This window comes from Plectropomus leopardus, chromosome 3, assembly GCF_008729295.1.
Source record: "Plectropomus leopardus isolate mb chromosome 3, YSFRI_Pleo_2.0, whole genome shotgun sequence".
Taxonomy (NCBI): Eukaryota; Metazoa; Chordata; class Actinopteri; order Perciformes; family Serranidae; genus Plectropomus; species Plectropomus leopardus.
The window spans coordinates 6,689,995-6,700,571 of record NC_056465.1 but is presented as its reverse complement, the minus strand read 5'-3'; the positions used below and the strand labels follow the sequence as shown (position 1 = coordinate 6,700,571).

Sequence of the window (10,577 nt, the reverse complement as noted above, 5' to 3'; positions counted from 1 at the left end):
TGTAAAAGAGACAATTAATGCTGTCCTCCTTGACTAACTTAGATGGCTCAGTGGTATTAGGTGAACTAGCAGTAGATGCACCCTTCCTTCTGCTCAGTGATACAGTCGGTGTGTGTAGTTTGGTAGAAAGAAAGTAGACTGCTCACAACAAGTCTGTGGATTATCTTGAGTAACCGGATCATGATTTTGGGTACGCTGGTAATTTTTTAAAATGTATTTTTTAGGCACTTTGAGCACCACATGCTAAGTGCAATCTAGTTCCATTGTATTGGAGAGAAGGCAGACATCTCTAAAGCCAGTATCACCAACACTTGGTAACTCATACTAAAACAATCTAGAGAGATAAGAGCACTGTGGGTAAGAGCAAAAATATGTTGGCTTATTTTTGATTTTGGGGTGAACTGTCCCTTTTAGCTCAGGAACGCTAACTGTCTCCTGGCCCCATCTTCATATTCAACAAAAAGATCTGAGAGTGGTAAATTGCGTCTTATCTTACTGTGAATAAGTGAATAAGTTCTCTCCGCTGTATAATGTGAAAACTGGCCTTGTTTGGTAGTATTGATGGAAATTGATACAAGTTTAAATATTCTCTTGGAATATTTTCCCATGCATTACACTGATACATTAAAACATGGCATATAGAAGAATGTGCAAAGTAACCCTCTGATTTCCAGATGCACCAGTTGGTATGTGTGATATGCAACTGATGTTCTCATTCACTGGCAAGGACTGTACCACTGAGACCGAGATCAAAATCTTCCAGCGTCATTGCTGTAAGTTGATGTTTATGTAGACAAACAGCCCCTGTGTTGCATCAGCATCTGTGCAAACTCCCAAGTCACAGTTTGATCCCTCAATTATCAGATTACCCTGTCTAATTGGACAATATGGTTTCCCCCGGGATTGGGCCTTGCCTTATCACAGAAATTCTTTCTGCCCTGCACAATTTGGTGAGATAAATGTAATGGTATCAGTGTTCTAGTGTGTGCCTGGGTGGTCTCTGTTGCATTTCTAATGATGCTGCGCCTTTCCCAGAACAAGTGGAAATACCTCAGTGATGCACCGTGAAAAGAGAGATGAGGAAAGAAGCAAAGCTCCCACCGGGCTTCAGAATTCTCACACAAAGGACATCCAACACTTCAGAGGAACATGCAGGGTAATAATGCTGTTTCAACTGCATTTAATCTGACATACACTCTGAGCACACACTAGATGACCCATCTATCAAACTGCTCATCAGATGTTATTACAACACATTAATACATCCATTAATTCTTGAAAAGGGCCTTTCAGACAAAAGTGCAGCACCAACAGCCCATCCGTATGTTGTCAAGCAAAAAAAAAAAAAAGGTTCAGCTAGATCAGTGTATCCTTTAAAATACATTTATTATATGATTATTATATAATTGATATGTATCAATTAATTTATAATTTTAATGAATTAATTTATTAATGCATACTTTTAAGGAACATTTTATGTTGTTGCGTTCTAGGTAGAGCTTATTGCAACAGTTTTATACAGTGATGGGAATTTTAATCACTCATATTGCATCATATTTTTATTAGTTTATTAATGTGTTTATTATTATCATTATTATTTTGCATTTAAAATCTTAAACTGTAATGTAACCACAACTGTAAACCATAAAACCGTACTTAAGTACATTATTTAAGTAAATGTGCTTAAGTACATTACGTTTTTTCTAACACCACTGCGGAACTGTTCACTGCATAGACTAAAATGTAGAGAATTTCAAAGTTAAAGTTAGCCTACTTTTTCTTAAATAAATAGACAACTGGTAGCATAATTTCCAACTTGCTTTTTCTTTCAGAATTACCTTTAGAGGCATAAAAACAAAACAGATATAAAATTGTATGTTTAGGAGTAGTAGTGTATATGTTATTTTATTAAATTTTAATATGTTTTGCTGTATTTTATTTCATTATACTTTATTTTATTTTGAAGGCTGTGACTGAGAACGGAAAGCCGGAAGTTGTCACGTGATACAGGAAACGGTCGCTGCAGTCCAACCGCTGTATAAACCGTAAGTCACTATTTTCTCTAACATGTTTCTTTCCTAAATGCTCGAAATTGAATCGAAGTCATAATGGTAGGACATGAGATAATGTAAGCGGTTTGGAAGACTACGACGAACACTAATGACAGCCACTCCTAACCCTTCCGGTAAAACGAGTAGCTTGCTACCAAACACAAGTTAGCCTAAGCTAACGGTAGATGTCAAATTTGTCAACAGATCTGATGCTCTTTCTCTAAAATCACAAAAGGGTTGTTTAGCGTGTTGCAACGGGCTTCTATGATAGCAGAAATAGCCGAAAGATGCGGCTAATGTCGTCATCTTGCACCGTCTTACCGGGCAAAGTGACTAACTGTTCCAAACTCCCTTGAAATATCAGTCTATTTAAAGGTATTGTGTTGTTTTTTTACAGGAAAACATGCCTTAAGATTTTGTAATGGCCGTGAATGCGACGCGTTGATGCCACATCAAACAGTACTTGTGTTATAGCTGCTTTATCTGACGAGCTGTTCATATATAAATCTATCCACCTTCCGCTTTACATTTTTTTTTTATATATTTGTTCATCACCATTTAGTGATCATAACAAATTTATTCATACATTCAGTTCAATATGAAGAAAATAGTCCGTGATGCTCATAACAATAAAAAAATCCCACCCTCGACTCAACAAAAACTCGACTTTCAAAAGACTTAAATTGTGTTTTTTTTCAGAAGGGTCAATCCTAGGAGACAACCACAAAGCAAGAGTTTGCTTTGAAATTAAAATATTTCTGCATCATTGACAAGTTTGTGCATCATGGGTAGTCATACTTTTTATATTGCAATGAAATATATTGTATATACACATCAAATGACTATAAGACCAGCCTATAACTATTAGAATGTATCAGTGAGCTTTATCTTTATCTTATTTATCTGTAAAGTGTATTCAGATCAGTCTTGTTTTAGTTAATGTGCACCAAGCATAGCCCCATAATCCTGTGTGAGGTAATATTGACATTGATGCTTTCAGTGATTAATTCAAATCCTTTAGCAATTAGGCTATTTATAAGAGTTGATTGTTCATTCGATTTCTTTGAATTTTATCACTGGTAAATAATTTTAAGAAGTGTTTCAGCACCTAGAGACTAAATTGTTTTTTAGGTACAATAAAGCGATTATTATTCATCAGGTAATACATTAGACAAAACTTGTCACATGTAGGTAACATAAAAATATATATAATTAATTTTAGTTATTTCTTGATTACAATTTATTTGGAATCATACAGTTAGCCAGTTACAACAATTACAATATGATTTTATTAAAGATTGAGAGTTGATAATGCTACATTACTGACCAACACTGATGTCATGCCTCTTTTCATGTTCATGCATGTTATTCTTGCCTCACTGTCAGTGGGTCTCTGTTTGGCGTTGGCAGTTATGTGAAAGACCTGGTCATGTTCTACCACAGTTTGTTACTTTGGTTATTAAAGCTGTCTGCGGCCTGGCAGAAAAATGAATGGGAAAAAGATTCTGCACATATAAATCTTCTCTTTGTCCAGTCAAGCAGCAGAAATAGATCACTGTTTCCATTAAGATTTTTCCCAACAGCAGTGCTGAAGTGCATGAGTTTTTTGTGCAGATGGAAGATATTTAGCCCTTATGGTGACACAAGAAAGGCTTTAAACACATATTTGCAGACAGTTGTTTATTACATATGTTACAATCGCCCCTGCGTTGCGGCGGATGTTACATTTGACGTCTAGTGTTTCAGCCAATATTGTGACTGTAACATTGCACCTAAAAACAATCGATGACTGTTAATAAGTAGAAAACAGATACAAGGTACCTGCATAAAAATCAAAATCAAAATAGAGTTTTAGAGAGTTTTAGTTTTTAAGTAATAACATTACAACTAGAAAGTATTACCATTTCACCCCCATCTCCCCTATTCAACCTGCATTTCCAGTCACAGAGACTCAAATGATTAAAATCTCGGGAGAAAGCTTGTATACATAAAGTTGCCATGTTGTGTTGGCACAGTACAGGACAAAACAAAGCTAAATGTAAACAATGTCAGAAAACAGCAGAGTGTATTGCAGCCTCTACCAAAGCTTTCAGTGTTGGTGTGTGTGTGTGTGTGTGTGTGTGTGTGTGTGTGTGTAAAGCAATGAGACGGTGTGCGTGCACTTGGGACAGACTGAACATCAGACTTGCAGTATTCCATAAATGTAACAGTGAACAGTCAGTATGAGCTGCAGTTTGTCACAACCGCAAGACCAGTGAAGCTTTTTTAACAAGGTGCCAAACCCTATTAACCTGCACACAGCAATGAAACATAGCTGGTTGAAAATCAGGAATGTTTCCCTTTAAGAGGCATAATTTCATGTCAGTATGAGGCTTATGGGGAAAAGTTTGGAACTATAGAAAAAGACACTATAAAATCTTTATACAGTAGTTTGTATGTAGCTGCAATTACTTTTTATTGATAAAACTTTGTGTTTGTTGCTGATTATTTTCTTGATTAAGAAAATGAGTGAAAAATGCTTGTTTTAATTTTCCGCAAGTCCAGGAGATGTATTCAAATTTATTTTTTTATTTGACCAGCAGTCGAAAACCCAGACATTCTGTTTTCTTGTGCGCAGTAATATAGTTGGTGGGTGTAGTTGGTTAGAAAGAAAATATTTCTGACATGAAACTGCTCACAACAAAGTCTGTGGGTTATCTTGAGTAACAGGTGTCATTATTTCTGAAAAGAGACATTGCTCTAGAATTTTTCAGATGTTTCTTTTTGGCCCTTTGAGCACCATAAGTTTAGTGTCGAAACTGCAGACATCTCTATGGCCAATATCTCCAATACGCAGCAACTCACACACAAAAAACTCCAGATAAACAATTAGGAAATAATATCAATTGTTCGATTATGGGTTAATCTCTACCTCCAAGATGTAACTCATTTAAAAACCTTAAATCCTCCCAGTTGTGATATAGACACATCTCTCAGCTCAGCCTCATCAAGTGAAGTGTTTTCAAACAGAACAGAGTCTAAGCCTCTATAATTCCTCCTCTTGTGTGCTTTTGTCAAATATTGTTAGAACACACATGCTTTCTTTAAATAGGCTTTTTAGAGTAAACAGTACCTTACCATGTGTGTTTGTTCAACTTGATTGATTATTTGAGAGAGTGAATGAGAGTAATTGATTGGCAGGTGAGTTGCAGGCAGGCGCCATGTTGCAGGAATAAGTTGTCACTGAGCTCCTCCATCATTTGTGTCGACATCCATGCTAGAAGTCCTCAGCCTTTCAGTGAGAGCTTGCAGAGCTCTGTGTATCTCCTTCTCTTCCCCAAAGTCAGCACTGCCTGGCTGGGGGATGGCGGGGGCAACGCTATGCTGATCCATTTCCTGGCCCCCTCTTAGGGCTCTAATTGAAAAATTTGGGTGGCCCTGCTTGTTTGTTTTGGTGGAATGTGGTGGGCTGTGTTTTTTTGAGGCTTTTCCTCAGTGTCGCTGCTCCGTAGACCTCGGGGGTGAATTGAGCGACGGGGGTCAGGCTGAGCCTTGTTTGTGGAGCGGCGCTTCTCTCTCACCCCTGTCTGCTCTCCGTGGTCTGCCCCACCTGGTAGCCTCCTCCCTGCTGACAGGCTTGCTGGGCCGCTGGTTTTCACAGTGTGGTTACTATGACCTAGTCAGACCTGGACAGACAGACGGAGGAGCTCTGGGCTGGGAAAACAGGTCACAGCACAGCTCCAAGAGACAAGCTCAATACTTATGGAGTCAGTACTTGCATATTTTAACAGCATTTGGCTGGTGGCTGGTGCTAATTTCCAACCTTGGAAGTAATCAGTTTGAGTAATTTATTTTGCCTTGTAGCGATCAGAAAAATTGCAGATTGCTATTTGTTGCAGTTTTGCTGCTTCTTTGTTTTATATTGTAAATAGAATACTTTTAAGTTTTAGACTGTTTAACTGTTTGGGTTGTACAAAACAAGAAATTTTAAAACATCGCCCTTTACTACTCTTCAATGCTTTTTGACACCCATTTATCATGTCAATTGTCGAAAAAAATATTCTGCAGCAATTGTGATATTCAGTTAATCCTTCTGTGCCAGAAGGATTAAGGATTGGTTTGAGCATCACAAATGTAATAAAGGCCTTTTTTCCCCTCTACGGTGGTAAATTTAAAATTCAGGGATTTTGGACATTTTGCCAAACAAAACAAGTAGTTACCCAGGCAGACTTGATCTTGGGAAATCGTGATAAACATGACAGTGTTTAGGTAGTTTAGTTAGTATTTAGTTTAGTAATTAGTTGCAACCCTAAATTAAAGGTTTGATTTTTATTGTGAGCTGCAGTGTTTGCATAATTCTTGATGTCAGGGTGAAGAGGATGGTTCTCACGCTGGAGTTTTTTATGCAAAGCTTGTAGCCCGGCTCATGAAGGTTCAAATCTCTCCATCCCGCCATGTCATTGGGCAAAGCCGCCTGTCTCCAGTCTCTTAATCCTCTGAAAACATCTTCCTGCATTTGCAGGCCTACACTTCATATTTCTGTTTATTGTTCCAGGATTTTTATATGGGAAATTGGGGACTTCACTTCATCAGGCCTAACTCTGAGAAGCACTTGAGACTGACAAACAAACAAACAGACAGCCCTAAAGATAACAAAGCTTGTGGGCAGACATGGGATGATGGTCGGATAGTGAACCAGAGGCACACATCTGATCACTCTGTCCTCCTTCTCTGTCACGAAAGACTCTCTGTGAGTGCAGGGACAGCCTGCACGCCCAGGAGTTGCTGACTCATTGTGGAAGAATGAGGACTGGACAGTGGTCGCAGCATCTGTTTTCATACAGAACCTGCACATTACATGTAAATACGATCCATTTATTTGAAATACGATACAGTAGACACATATTATGGTTAATTTGGCTACGTTGCCCTCTCCACATCTTAGAGGCATGTGGTGGCCTGGGTGTGAGCGAACACTGTGGAGGATTGTTCGGAGCTGTGCCCAGCCTCTGTGATCAGACCAGTCATCTCAGGCTGGGTGATGTTTGGCCCGCTCTGTCCATTCAGAGGAGTCGGGAGGGGGATCTTTGATGGAATCTGGTGTTTGTGTAATGTTGGGGAGCACAGAGTGAAATGGTGTTAGTGTGAGGGGAGGGGGAGTTTCTGAGCCGCCGGCATAGTCAGTTAGCTGCTCTGATGTGAGACGGAGGGGGTGAGGGTGATGAGCTGTCTAAATGGGTCCCTTTGTGCCCCCTAAACCCATCACACTCTCTCTTACACATACACACACACACACACACACACACACACACACACACTTGCCAATCACTACCATATGTGAGTCACCTTTGAGCTCAGAGACGCAAATGATCTAAGGTATAAATGCCTTATTCATTAGATAGTAGTGTGGCATTGGTGTGTTGATGTCTTGGATCAGATAAATAGATTCCCGTGGTTCTGCAGGGTTTGAAGTTGTGGAAATAAAAAGATAATCAATGGTTGGAGGACTTTTGGTTTATGTTTAAACCCCTGGTAATAAAGTTGGGGGCATTATCAGGAGAATTACTAAGATTCTTCTAGACTTGCCTTTAGTATACCTTCTTCCCTGTTTCTAGTAGCACACAGTTAAGACAGACAGGAATAGGTTAAATAATGAAGGTACGTGATGTACAACAATGCTCCTCAGTGAACCAGAATTATTTCAAGTGAAACCAAATATTATCTAAATCGCAATATGGCTAAGTGCAATATCAAAATTGCAGGAGCTGCAATTTTTTGATAAAATTAAAATGTGTCACAAAATACTATTACAAATGAATCGTTGTGATGCAATAAAGATGCCCCAGCCTACAAATTATTTTCCAGACATAATAGAACATACTTGTTTGGTACAGCATCCAGTAACAACATCATCATTTCTTACTTATTTTATTTTATTTTTATATTTATTTATTTTTTTTAATTCATACTACAATTGCAAAATAATCACACACTTTTTTTGTTGTGCATTTCATGCAACCCTGTAATGGTATTTATGTGGCTTCAGTCTTAGCTAAGATTAAGTGATTATTTTAGATCTGCAACTTAGAAATATTATTGTTTTTCTATTGAATATTATTATATCAATTAATTAATTAGTGCAAAAATGTCAGACAATAGTAAAAAATTATATTTTGTTTTCACGTCTTGAGTTGTCTGTGAAACTGTTTTATACCCCCAAATTTTCAAATTAGAGTAGTTCATTTGTAGAAATCAGCAAATGTCTGACAAATGACTTGAAAATATAATGATGTTTATACTTTTTTTCTAAGATTCATCATTTGTTTATTAACAAAGTAACAAATTATCTTAATTCTACATTATATGTTACATAATTGTGTTCATGTTAATCAGCGTTTAGTATGTTTTTTATAAGATTATTGTTTTTGCAAAATTCTGTTGTCCAAATGAATGATTTCAAGCATCCTGCATTACATTTGTAAAGACTTTTGACTTATGTACCTGTTAACAGTGACACACAGTTAATGCCGTTCAACATAAATTACAGTAATTTCTAATTAATTTGCCTTATTGTGATGCAATTTAATAATAAACATTTTATTATTACTATCATGATTTCAACCATGAAAGTAAATCTTTACTTGCTGTTTTATTTTGGGGAGCAGCAAATACTGAAAGATGCTATTCTTCCAGATGTACAACCAATTAAAAATTATTAGATCCTGTGTGAAAAATGTAGTTTATTTTTTAACTGTAAATGATCTTCCCTGCAGGCCAGTTAATCACAGTGTGCTTGAAACAAACTTGTGTCGTAGGTTTGACAATTTGCCAGTGAATAGGGAACACTTGATTTGATGCACCAGAGCGTACTTTAACTCAACATTATTGTGATTTGAAAAAGTTGTGATGTGCTGAGTATTGCAATTAGATTTATCGCTATATATTGCGATTTATTGCCTTTTTTTCAATTGCAAAATTAGAAAAAACTTTCCAAACATCTGTTTTTATCAGTTAAGATAAAATTTTCAATCTGTTCATCTCATTTTAGTCATTTTTATAACAGCAACATAGATTGCTTTCCTTTGTCCACTAGGACAAAGGAAAGCAATTGTTTTATTATTCTATAGTAGGCTACCAAAAATTCTATTTGTATTTGCAATATTAATAATCAATAAAATAAAATAAAAAATATATTCTTGGCGGTTCTGTATCCATACAATATTGCATAGAAATATCATTATACTATGCAGTATCTATTTTTCCCCACCCATAGTTAATATAACAAGTGTAATTAATTTTATAAGCCAAAAACATATGTGTGATTATGAAATGATTTTCCTCTTTAGAAGCCTTTTCTGATACGTGCTGCCAGTTTCTCTCCAAACCCTGTAATAACCCCAATAGCAGCGCAATATCATCCGCAAGTTCTAATCTGAAAGTCTTGGTGTCTATACGACACCATCATGACACTAGCAAATATTTTTTAACTGTACTTTTCTATGAAAAAGAAATCCATTGCTGCCATCTAGCCCAGACCACTGAGCACAGCATTTCTGGAGTGTACTGCGTGTGGCATTTTAAAATTAAATGGTTTCATGTGACAAAAAGATTTGTTTAGAACTTTAATGAAAAGTCTTTCCTTTGTGTCTGCGTATTCGAGCACAAGGCCAAGGAAGGGTTGTCACTCGTTAGCAGCGCTGCAAGAAGATCCCAAGCCTCAGACTTCCACTGCTACCACACAGATTAGAGCCAACCCTGTTGTTTGTAAGTCAGCCTCCAAGGAAAACAAACCTGCCTTTTTAGCCCTATTACCAGAGAGAGAGGTTGGGGTTGGGGCTGGGGGCTAACAGCATCATGGTTGGAAGGGAATCGAGCGAGAGAAAAAGGGCTAAATCTGGTTGTGTGTTGTCATTGATTAAATTTAGCTTTCACAGTATGACATTACTTGACACATGTTGGAAGACAGTTGGGTATAATCTTATGGGGATCCTCTGATGCCCCCTGGAGGCTAATACTTTATTCCCTCTTGTGGAAAATGCTGTCTACCTCATAAGTTTCCAGCTGGAGCTTCAGAAAACTTTTCTTTTGTTTTCCTCTTCATGCTACTCTAAGGGAAAATTCATGTCCCCGATCTGTATAAAGTTCTAGTTTCTATTGCCTAGTTTACAGGGTATTTGTGGTGGTGTGTGACATGAGACTTGTGCAAGAGTCCACTGAGTTTCTGCGTGACTTGTTGCGTGTGTGTTTGTGTGTGTGTGCGCACTGGTGTTATAGAGAGGGGTCTGGGCAGTGTTCCCGTGTCCATGCACAGCCCCCAGAGTAAAGTAAACACAGCGGCTCTTTTCTCATCCCAGCCGTCAGCAGGCTCTCCCCAGGCCCGCGCCAGAGACCACACACCCAGACCACACACACACGAACACACACACACACACACACACACACACACACGCATACACACAGACCACACAACACCAGCTCGGGCCCCTCGCACGCAACCTAGCTGAGCTGTCATTCTGCCCAGTGTGTGTGTGTGTGTGTGTGTGTGTG

The 10,577-nt window shown here is 38.0% G+C and overlaps 1 protein-coding gene across 1 annotated transcript in view; it reads left to right on the top strand.

Moving 5' to 3' along the window:
• The first annotated feature begins 1,992 nt into the window (after window positions 1–1,992).
• Window positions 1,993–10,577, top strand: part of exoc2 (exocyst complex component 2) — a 59,867-nt gene continuing 51,282 nt past the window's right edge. The window contains exon 1 of the mRNA XM_042483072.1: window positions 1,993–2,045. The gene's annotated coding sequence lies outside the window, so the exon portion shown is untranslated. The remainder of the gene's footprint in view (window positions 2,046–10,577) is intronic.